Source organism: Palaemon carinicauda, chromosome 44 (genome assembly GCF_036898095.1).
Source record: "Palaemon carinicauda isolate YSFRI2023 chromosome 44, ASM3689809v2, whole genome shotgun sequence".
Taxonomy (NCBI): domain Eukaryota; kingdom Metazoa; phylum Arthropoda; class Malacostraca; order Decapoda; family Palaemonidae; genus Palaemon; species Palaemon carinicauda.
This window is the reverse complement of record NC_090768.1, coordinates 53,462,879-53,475,378: the sequence shown is the minus strand read 5'-3', so window position 1 is coordinate 53,475,378 and position 12,500 is coordinate 53,462,879. Positions and strand designations below refer to the sequence as shown.

Below are 12,500 nucleotides of genomic sequence, written 5' to 3'. Positions count from 1 at the left end.
TTGAGGAAGAAATAGTCATGTTACACACATACGCACATGTTTAGTATTAGAGGCAGAAATAACCATGTTACACACACACACACACACAGAGGTTTAGTATTTGTGGAAGAAATAGTCATGTTACACACGCGCACACACACAGGTTTAGAATTAGAGGCAGAAATAGCCATGTTACACACACACACACACACACACAGGTTTAGTATTTGAGGAAGAAATAGTCATGTTACACACATACACACATGTTTAGTATTAGAGGCAGAAATAACCATGTTACAGACACACACACACACAGAGGCTTAATATTTGAGGCATTAATAGTCATGTTACACACTCATACATACACAGAGGCTTATTATTTTAAGCAGAAATAGTATGTTACACGCACGCACGCACGCACAGGCTTAGTAATTAAGGTAAAAAATAGCATTATTACACACTCAAACATACGCATAGACACAGGCTTATTATTTGAGGCAGAAATAGCATATTACACACTCAAACATACACAGCGGCTTATTATTTTAAGCAGAAATAGTATGTTACACGCACGCACGCACAGGCTTAGTATTTGAGGTAGAAAAAGCATTAATACACACTCAAACATACGCATACACACAGGCTTATTATTTGAGGCAGAAATGCCTCACCACTTTCAAGATTGGAAAGTATATGACCCTAGAAAGGGACAAATATGTAAGTGTTTTCCGAGAGGTTCCATTTTCCAAAGTAGGGGCTTTCATTACTGCTTATGTTTTGACAGAATCAACGCTTTCTCATGGTCTCTAAATACCTTACATAGTGATTTGTCGTATTCTGTTGAATTTTCTATTACTCGGTTAATGACATGGATATGGTCAGTTAGAATACCCACTTCTAAAGCCTGCCGGGGGGGGGGGGGGGGAAGATACAGTTAAGTTTGGAGTATACTGTACTATAAAGGAAAATAATTAATAGATATTTGAAAAGAATTTTTTGATGAATGAATAACAGATAAACTATGAAAAGACACCTTTTTATCATAAACGTATTTACACCAGTTTTATAGCTAATTTTAATGATATTTTGGTTAATTCTGATAACCACAAGACACGGAGAAGGAAGCCTACAGGAAAGCTACAGCGAAGGGATGAATACTTTCTAAAAGAAAGTTTGGGAATAATATTCCAACAAGGAACTGAGATCTAATTATAAACTGCTTAAAAGAGGTTGAGATAATGAAATTTAAAAAAAAGTACTTATATCAATAATTATTTGAACTTGTTATTAATGTTTGTATTTCTTTTCTTTTCAGGTAAGTGTGACCTAATTTGCGGATATTAATTAGTGAGTAATTATCAATCAAGTTTGTTTGTTTGTTTGTTTGTTTTTTTTTTTTTTTTTTTTTTTTTTTTTTTTTTTTTTTTACTTATTAATACCTCTTCACATTAAGGTTATTATAATAATGGTGTTCCAACTTTTTTGATCTTTTCTTGCCTGGATTTTCTCGTTTCCTTCAAGAATCGATTATTATTAATGTCTCTGCTCTTGGAAAAAAAAAAGCACATTTTTTTATAAATTATATAGATCGTTGGTACATTAAATTAGAGACAAAAGTCTAATCTATATTTCTATATTCTGTAAAGATGGGTCTGAATGTACAGTTGGATACAGAAATTCCTGACACACCTTGCTGCAAGTATTACACCATGTCACACCCTTACTGCTGGGCGATTAACCAAACAGCTAGTGTAGGGATATAGAGCAGTGACAGTGGATAGGCTAAACACAGGAACTCGCCTTGTAGTAAGGGTGTGATGGGGTACACTTCATCTGAATGCGGTGTTCCATGAATTCCTGCGTCCAACTGGATATGGGACTATTGGAAACGTCCCTGACTGGCGATTCTCTGGATTGGGGTTCGAGTCCCGCTCAAGCTCGATAGTTTCTTGTAGTGTCTACAACCTCCTCATCGTAGTGAGCTAAGGAAGGTGGATTTTGGTGGGAGCTCATAGGTCTCCTTGCAGAGTCATCAGCAGCCATTGCTTGGCCCTCCCTGGTCCTAGATTGTGTGGAGAGAGAGACTAGGGTGCAGATCTTATGTATATATGGTCAGTCTCAAGGGCATAGTCCTGGTATAGCATTGCCACTTTCCATTGTATCTGCCATTCGTGAGCGACCTTTAAAACTTAGCCTATCCTGGTAGAGTATTGTTACTATCCATTGTCTCTGCCATTCATGAGTGATATTTAAAGCTTAAACTATCCTGCTAGGTCATTGTTACTATCCATTGCCTCTTCCATTCATTATTAATCTTTAAAGCTTAAACTTTTAAATCATGACTAAAGTTCAGAAATCAACCGTGAAATGAAATCGTAACTTGAGCAAACTTTAGCTCCAGCATAACAAGGGAAACTTTTATTACATATAAAAGTCGAGTTCTTTAAATAATGAATAAACTTTTAATATTAACCGTGAAGTTAAACCATAGCAAAACTTTGCTTCAGTTCTACATTGGATCCCCTTTGGTTCCAACTCATTTTCCTTTGCCTATACATACACCAGGGTTACCAGGTTTTCCAAATGAGAAAAGGCCAACGTCTGATTAACTGCAGCTTTAAAAGGCCAATCTAATAGTGGAAAAAGGTCGAAAATATAGCATGTAAGGCTAACCAATTTTTAGAAAAGGCCAAATTTAGGTATATAGCACGAAAAAAGGCCAAATTTAGGTATCTAGCACGGAAAAAGGAGAAACTTTGATTTTTTGAGCACGAAAAAGGCCAACCTGGCAACGCTGACATACACCGAATATTCTGGCTTATTCTTTCTACATTCTCCTCTGTCTTCTTACACTGAGATTACCAAAAATTTCTTTTTTCGCTCATGGGGTTAACTAAAGCACTGTATTTGTTCAGTGGCTACTTTCCTCTTGGTAAGGATAGAAGAGACTCTTTAGCTATGGTAAGAAGCTCTTTTAGGAGAAGGCCACTCCAAAATCAAACCATTGTTCTCTAGTCTCGGGTAGTGCCTTGGCTTCTGTACCATGGTCTTCCACTGCCTTGGGACTGAATTCTCTTGCATGTATGTACACTCGGGCGCGATATTCTATATATTTTTCTTCCTATTGTTATTATGAAGTTTTTATAGTTTTATATATGAAAGATTTATTTTAATGTTACTATTCTTGAAATATTTTATTTTAATTGTTCATTACTTCTCTTGTAGCGTATATATTTCCTTATATCCTTTCCTCACTGAGCTATTTTTCCGTGTTGGAGCCCTTGGGCATATAGCATCTTGCTTTTCTAACTAGGCTTGTAGCTTATCAAGCAACAACAACAACAACAATAATGATAATAATAATAATAATAATAATTGAAAATTAATAATTAAGAATAATTAGTAATGATAATAATAATAATAATAATAATAATAATTGAAAATTAATAATTAAGAATAATTAGTAATAATAATAATAATAATAATAATAATAATAATAATAATAATAATAATAATAATTGAAAATTAATAATTAAGAATAATAATAATAATAATAATAATAATAATAATAATAATAATAATATCTCAAGGAGAACTTTGTTTACATATAAAAGTCCATCTCAGGTAATGCATTACATAATTCCCCACTGTGAATGTAGAGATCGTCTGATAAAGCATCCTGTCACGTGATTGTTTTGCCGGATGGGCATTGATTGATAAGTGACGGGAAGTCGGGGCGTGAGTTCGTATAACAGGCTTTCATCTCGCTAGGTCGCTTTGTCACGGATGTAGGGAGAAAGGATTTATTTTGTTTATTATTATTATTTGTCCTCTTTTTGCTATTATTATGGTTATGATTTATCATCATCTCTCCTACGCCTATTGACGCAAAGGGCCTCGGTTAGATTTCACCATATATTGGATTTTTTGTTTATTATTATTATTTGTCCTCTTTTTATTATATGATTTGATCATCATCATCTCCTCCTACGCCTATTGACGCAAAGGGCCTCGGTTAGATTTCGCCAGACAATATGGATTTTTTGTTTATTATTATTATTTGTCCTCTTTTTATTATAAAAATATTATGATTCATCATCTCCTCCTACGCCTATTGACGCAAAGGGCCTCGGTTAGATTTCGCCAGACAATATGGATTTTTTGTTTATTATTATTATTTGTCCTCTTTTTATTATTATGATTATGATTTATCATCATCTCCTCCTACGCCTATTGACGCAAAGGGCCTCGGTTAGATTTCGCCAGATGATATGGATTTTTTGTTTATTATTATTATTTGTCCTCTTTTTATTATGATGATGATTATGATTTATCATCATCTCCTCCTACGCCTATTGACGCAAAGGGCCTCGGTTAGATTTTGCCAGATGATATGGATTTTTTGTTTATTATTATTATTTGTCCTGTTTTTACCATTATGATGATTATGATTTATCATCATCTCCTCCTACGCCTATCGACGCAAAGGGCCTCGGTTAGATTTTGCCAGATGATATGGATTTTTTGTTTATTATTATTATTTGTCCTCTTTTTACCATTATGATGATTATGATTCATCATCTCTTCCTACGCCTATTGACGCAAAGGGCCTCGGTTAGAGTTCGCCAGACAATATGGATTTTTTGTTTATTATTATTCTTTCATCTCGCTAGGTCGCTTTGTCACGGATGTAGGGAGAAATGGATTTTTTTTTTATTATTATTATTTGTCCTCTTTTTACCATTATGATGATTATGATTCATCACCATCTCCTCCTACGCCTATTGACGCAAAGGGCCTCGGTTAGATTTCGCCAGACAATATGGATTTTTTGTTTAATTATTATTATTTGCCCCCCTTTTTATCATTATTATGATTATGATTTATCATCATCTCTTCCTACGCCTATTGACGCAAAGGACCTCGGTTAGATTTTGCCAGATGATATGGATTTTTTGTTTATTATTATTATTTGTCCTCTTTTTATTATGATGATGATTATGATTTATCATCATCTCCTCCTACGCCTATTGACGCAAAGGGCCTCGGTTAGATTTTGCCAGATGATATGGATTTTTTGTTTATTATTATTATTTGTCCTGTTTTTACCATTATGATGATTATGATTTATCATCATCTCCTCCTACGCCTATCGACGCAAAGGGCCTCGGTTAGATTTTGCCAGATGATATGGATTTTTTGTTTATTATTATTATTTGTCCTCTTTTTATTATGATGATGATTATGATTCATCATCATCTCTTCCTACGCCTATTGACGCAAAGGGCCTCGGTTAGATTTCGCCAGACAATATGGAGTTTTTGTTTATTATTATTATTTGTCCTCTTTTTGCTATTATTATGGTTATAATTTATCATCATCTCCTCCTACGCCTATTGACGCAAAGGGCCTCGGTTAGATTTCGCCAGACAATATGGATTTTTTGTTTATTATTATTATTTGTCCTCTTTTTGCTATTATTATGGTTATGATTTATCATCATCTCCTCCTACGCCTATTGACGCAAAGGGCCTCGGTTAGAGTTCGCCAGACAATATGGATTGTTTGTTTATTATTATTCTTTCATCTCGCTAGGTCGCTTTGTCACGGATGTAGGGAGAAATGGATTTTTTGTTTATTATTATTTGTCCTCTTTTTACCATTATGATGATTATGATTTATCATCATCTCTTCCTACGCCTATTGACGCAAAGGGCCTCGGTTAGATTTTGCCAGATGATATGGATTTTTTGTTTATTATTATTATTTGTCCTCTTTTTATTATGATGATGATTATGATTCATTATCATCTCCTCCTACGCCTATTGACGCAAAGGGCCTCGGTTAGACATCGCCAGATGATATGGATTTTTTGTTTATTATTATTATTTGTCCTCTTTTTATTATGATGATGATTATGATTCATTATCATCTCCTCCTACGCCTATTGACGCAAAGGGCCTCGGTTAGACATCGCCAGATGATATGGATTTTTTGTTTATTATTATTATTTGTCCTCTTTTTATTATGATGATGATTATGATTCATTATCATCTCCTCCTACGCCTATTGACGCAAAGGGCCTCGGTTAGACATCTCCAGATGATATGGATTTTTTGTGTATTATTATTATTTATCCTCTTTTTTACCATTATTATGATTATGATTCATCATCATCTCCTCCTACGCCTATTGACGCAAAGGGCCTCGGTTAGACTTCGCCAGATGTCTCTATCTTGAGCTTTTAATTCAATACTTCTCCATTCATCATCTCCTACTTCGTGCTTTATAGTCCTCAGCCATGTAGGCCTGGGTCTTCAAACTCTACTAGTGCCTTGTGTAGCCCAGCTGAACGTTTAGTGAACTTATTTCTCTTGCGATGTGTGATTATTATTATTATTATTCTTATTATTATTATTACTATTATTATTATTATTATTATTATTATTATTATTATTATTATTATTACTATCGTTGTTGTTGTTGTTGTTGTAGTTAATTAAGTATAGATATTTTTAATTGAGTATGGATAAAAAAATTTTATGTTAAGGAGCATGAAATGAATACTTTTGGTTTTAGTGTTCATACTCGCAATGTTTATTCTCTCTCTCTCTCTCTCTCTCTCTCTCTCTCTCTCTCTCTCTCTCGTTTTTTATATTTATAAAACGTATGTTTTTGTGTTCATAATTTTAATGAGTTTCTCTCTCTCTCTCTCTCTCTCTCTCTCTCTCTCTCTCTCTCTCTTATATTTATAAAACGTATGTTTTTATGTGTTCATAATTTTAATGAGCTCTCTCTCTCTCTCTCTCTCTCTCTCTCTCTCTCTCTCTTTATATTTATAAAACCTATGTTTTTATGTGTTCATAATTTTAATGAGTTCTCTCTCTCTCTCTCTCTCTCTCTCTCTCTCTCTCTCAAAAACGTATGTTTTTATGTGTTCATAATTTTAATGAGCTCTCTCTCTCTCTCTCTCTCTCTCTCTCTCTCTCTCGCTCTCTCTCTCTCTCTCGTTTTTTTATATTTATAAAACGTATGTTTTTTTGTGTTCATAATTTTAATGAGTTTCTCTCTCTCTCTCTCTCTCTCCTCTCTCTCTCTCTCTCTCTCTCTCTCTCCTGCATAATCATTCGCTTACAGAGCGATCACTATAGTATTCCTACCTATTTTCATAGACTATAAAGTCCCATAAACATGTTGAACTTTTCCCAAAGGGCGACCATTTTGCTCATAGAGGGTTACCTTATATTACAGACCATATCATCCAAACCTGGACTATGACGAGCAACCTAGATGTTATCTCCTCTGCCCCTGTGTAATTTCCCCCCCTAATATAGTACCGTCTGTTTTTAAGCGTCTCGGACCTGGTACTAAACTATAAAGATATACATGGTGTAGGGGAGGGTTTATAGATGGTTAAGATAATATAGATCAAAAAGTTTGTCCCGTAGAATAACAACTACGTATGTGTTTAAAGGTTAAAGGTGTCTGGTTTCAGTTCCAGTTCCATCAGAATAGATGCTCGCCAGAACGTCAGCCGGGCAAGCCCAAACCCCCCCCCCCCCACTGTGGTGCCCTACCACAGCAGTAGCCTCCCCAGTAAATAGCTTAAACTCACGGCGCTGGGCGGGGATCGATCTCTTGCCACGCGAATGCGAGGCAAACACGTTACCACTGTACTAGTTAAGGAAAATGTTGAAGGCATTGTTGAAATGTTGATGATTTCACGTTCTTATTTCTGCTGATGTTTATTCGATGGACATTTGCTATTTAAATCATCATTATCATCATCTCCTCCTACGCCTATGAACGCAAAGGGCCTCTGTTAGATTTCGCCAGTCGTCTCTATATCTTGAGCTTTTAATTCAATACATCTCCATTCATCATCAAATACTTCGCGCTTCATAGTCCTCAGCCCTGTAGGCCTGGGTCTTTCAGCTCTTCTACTAGTGCCTTGTGGAGCCCAGTTGAAAGTTTGGTGAACTAATCTCTCTTGCCTTAGTTAGATAGGCACTACGCATCACATGAAACTGGCTATCCTTTGATGAATTTAGCCAATGAATCCCCTATGGATTTAACCAGTCTATGGAAAGCGAGAATGGCAGCATGAACCCCCAGTCCCGAGAGTAGTGTGGTGCTAAGAATCTCCCAGAGAATGTAGTTTAAATAGAAAAGTTAGATTTATCGTAAAGATATTAACAATATTTTAACTAGAAGTTGGAATGAAAATCTTTAGCCTCGTGGGCTGCAGAGGTCAATTAGAGGTATATTCGAAATATAAATCAATTTTTTTCTGGACTTTGTGTGTGTGTGTGTGTGTGTGTGTGGATTGGGTATTTGTGATGTAGTGAGATACATTAGCTAATACTTTGCAATTTTTTAAGTTTCTTTTCATTGTCTAATTGTATTATCAGAACATAGTGAATGTTTATGTGTTGAACGGGCTGACATAAGTCTTTTCCTAGTTTATATATGACAGATCTATTTTAACGTTGTTACTGTTATTAGCTATTCATTATTTCTCATGCAGCGTATTTCCTTTCCTCACTGGGCTATTTTTCCCTGTTGGAGGCCTTGGGCTTATAGCATCTTGCTTTTCCAACTAGGGCTGTAGCTTAGATAATAGTAATAATAATAATGCCTAGAGAAGAATGAGAATATGAGCTATAATGAATATATATGATAACCAGAGGGGCACTCAGTAGAGCGCAGACCTCCTCCGCGGCAGCTTATTTCTCGACTTTTTGCTCGACCTTGATCTTGACCTTTGACCTTAGCATGTATTAATCGGTGTGAATTTGCTTACACTCAAATATGAACCAAGTTTGAAGTCTGTGACAACGATGTCCAAACTTGTGGCTGATCACGTGAATTGGACATTTTGCTTGACCGTGACCTTGACCTTTGAATTTGGCCTTCCAAGATTTAATCATTTCCAGCTTTTTTACATAACGGTTAATCCCTGCAAGTTTCATTACTCTACGATTAAAGTTGTGGCTAGGAAACTGTTCACAAACACACACACACACACACAAGCAAACACAAAAAGTGGGTAAATTATAACCTTCTTCCAATCTGTTCACAAGCAAACAAACACGAAGTAAATCATAACCTTGTTCCAAGCTGTTCACAAACAAACACACTCAAACAAACAATCAAACACACAAACAGGATGTAAATCATAACCTTATTTCAAGCTGTTCACAATCAAACACACACAGAAACAGGAGGTAAATCATAACCTCCTTCCAAGCTGTTCATAAACAAACACTCATACAAACAGGAGGTAAATCATAACTTTGTTCCAAGCTGTTCACAAACACACACACACACACACACAAACAAACACAAACAGGAGGTAAATCATAACTTTGTTCCAAGCTGTTCACAAACAAACTTTGTTCCAAGCTGTTCACAAACACACACACACACACACAAACAAACACAAACAGGAGGTAAATCATAACCTTCTTCCAAGCTGTTCACAAACAAACACACACAAACACATAATCAGAAGGTAAATCATAACCTCCTTCCAAGTTGTTCACAAACAAACACACACAAACACACAATCAGGAGGTAAATCATAACCTCCTTCCAAGCTGTTCACAAACAAACACACAAACAAACAAATAGGAGGCAAATCACAACCTCCTTCCAACCTCATTATCGGAGGTAATTATAAGAATCTGGAAAATAACTGTGATGATATTTCAAATCAACCTTTTACGATAGAATATCACAGAATGAAACTCCCTTGTAATTGGCGAATACATGGATCCATTGTTGGCACGAAATTCGCTCTATATATAGTTCAGTGACGTCATGATGTCCGCTGGTGGGGATACCTGACCGTTCTATCTTTGTTTTCTTGTTTACCTGTGTCGAGTTGATGTTGTTTTCTTGTTTACTTCTATCGAGTTGATGCTGTTTTGTTGTTTACTTTTATCGAGTTAATGTTGTTATCTTGTTTACTTGTATCGAGTTGATGTTGTTTTCTTGTTTACCTGTATCGAGTTGATGTTGTTTTGTTGTTTACTTTTATCGAGTTGATGTTGTTTTCTTGTTTACTTGTATCGAGTTGATGTTGTTTTCTTGCCTACTTGTATCGAGTTGATGTTGTTTTCTTGTTTACTTCTATCGAGTTGATGTTGTTTTCTGGTTTACTTTTAACGAGTTGATGTTGTTTTCTGGTTTACTTTTAACGAGTTGATGTTGTTTTCTGGTTTACTTTTAACGAGTTGATGTTGTTTTCTTGTTTACCTGTATCGAGTTGATGTTGTTTTATTGTTTACCTGTATCGAGTTGATGTTGTTTTGTTGTTTACCTGTATCGAGTTGAGGAGTTGATCTAGTTTTCTTGTTTACTTTTATCGAGTAATGTTGTTATCTTGTTTACTTGTATCGAGTTGATGTTGTTTTGTTGTTTACCTGTATCGAGTTGAGGAGTTGATCTAGTTTTCTTGTTTACTTTTATCGAGTAATGTTGTTATCTTGTTTACTTGTATCGAGTTGATGTTGTTTTGTTGTTTACCTGTATCGAGTTGAGGAGTTGATCTAGTTTTCTTGTTTACTTTTATCGAGTAATGTTGTTATCTTGTTTACTTGTATCGAGTTGGTGTTGTTTTATTGTTTACTTATGTAGAGTTCATGAGTTGATGTATGTTATCACACAATAGATCTTTTCGTGGTCTTCTTTCAAAATGTATTATGATTTTAATTCGAGAATAGCATAGTTTTATTTTTGTTTACCTGTGTCGAGTTGATGTTGTTGTATTGTTTACTTGTATCGAGTTGATGTTGTTATATTGTTTACTTGTATGGAGTTGATGTAGTTTTCTTGTTTACTTGTATCGAGTTAATGTTGTTTTCTTGTTTATTTGTATCGAGTTGATGTTGTTTTCTTGTTTACTTGTATCGAGTTGATGTTGTTTTGTTGTTTACTTTTATCGAGTTGATGTTGTTACCTTGTTTACTTGTATCGAGTTGATGTAGTTTTCTTGTTTACTTGTATCGAGTTAATGTTGTTTTCTTGCTTACTTGTATCGAGTAAATGTTATCTTGTTTACTTGTATAGAGTTGATGAATTTATGTGCGTTATCACTAACTTGATCTTTTCGTGGGCTTCATACAAAATGTATGACGATATTTTGCGAGAATAACATAGTTTTATTTTTGTTTACCTGTGTCGAGTTACCTGTGTAGAAAGATTTTCAGAGCGCCGACCAGAGAATGTTAAAATAATGATGTTTTAATATGAGTAGTGATAAAATGTAAGAAGTTGATTTGCACTAGTTTTTGAAAATGAATATAATGGCTGATGATAAGAGGAAAAGGGAGATAGGATATATAATTGTTAAATCATGACAGATAGCAGATAAAGGTTGAAGAAAATACTTGAAATGTTTATGGAAGCGAAAGATGATTGTGTGAAAGGATTGTGGATAATGCAGTGTAAATGTTGGATTAGAATATTTTGAGGTGGTTTGTTCATGTGGAGAGAACGAGCAAAGTTTGATTCATCTAAGAGTATATATGTACAAAAATAGGCTAAGGGAAATATTGACTAGTGCCGTCTTTGACTTCTTCACGAAAGCAAGAGTGAAACTATTTAGAATTCACTTAATTTTTATTTTTTTTCCCTCTGGATTTTTTACATCTGATGTAGAGTATTATATATGTGTATATATATATATATATATATATATGTGTGTGTGTGTGTGTGTGTGTGTGTCCTAATCCTTGTATGCAAAATATGTTTTATATAGTGAGGTTAATGACCCTAGAATCATAAAGTGATTTGGTTGACAGTATGTTTGCATCACAGTGGAGAATTTCACAAAACCTAACAATTCAGCATGTTGAGAGAGCAAGATTGCATCTTGCTTGTGAGAGTTAGTCAGTACCTTTTGAGCGATCGGTAGACAAGGTATTTACCTGAGAGTATCGGCTGTATACAGTGTAATCACGAACCTTTTTGTAATAAAGTGTAAAAAAACCTATGTTCCGATGTCTCATTATCCGTTGACATGGGACATATATATATATATATATATATATGTATATGTATATATACATATATATACATATATATATATATATATACACACACACATATATATATATATATATATCTATATATATATATATATATATATACAGGGTGTCTCAAAAAAATGTACTCACTCTTAGAATTATGAGAAAACGTTTGCGAATCCCTTGGTGCGTGTTATCAGCGTTGTCTGGACAATAATGGTCATCAATTTGAACATTCGCAAACATAATTCTTCAAACACATTTGTCTCATGTATTCGATGCTATTTCATTTCGCTCTATGTCCATAAATAAAGGTTTTCTCATAATTCTAAGAGTGAGTACATTTTTTTGAGACACCCTGTATACATATATTGCATAATATTTTAAATGCATGCTAATACTATCGTGAGAGACCCTCCAGGTCTTGGGAACATGTCGCGAGTTTTTTTCAAACAGAATTGATTATGGTGAAGCACAATCACTGTCAAA

General features: G+C 34.7%; 1 protein-coding gene across 1 annotated transcript in view; it reads right to left on the bottom strand.

Annotated features, from left to right (window-relative positions):
• Positions 1-12,500, bottom strand: part of LOC137634422 (fap1 adhesin-like) — a 19,182-nt gene that overhangs the window by 1,528 nt on the left and 5,154 nt on the right. The gene's annotated exons all lie outside the window — the stretch shown is intronic.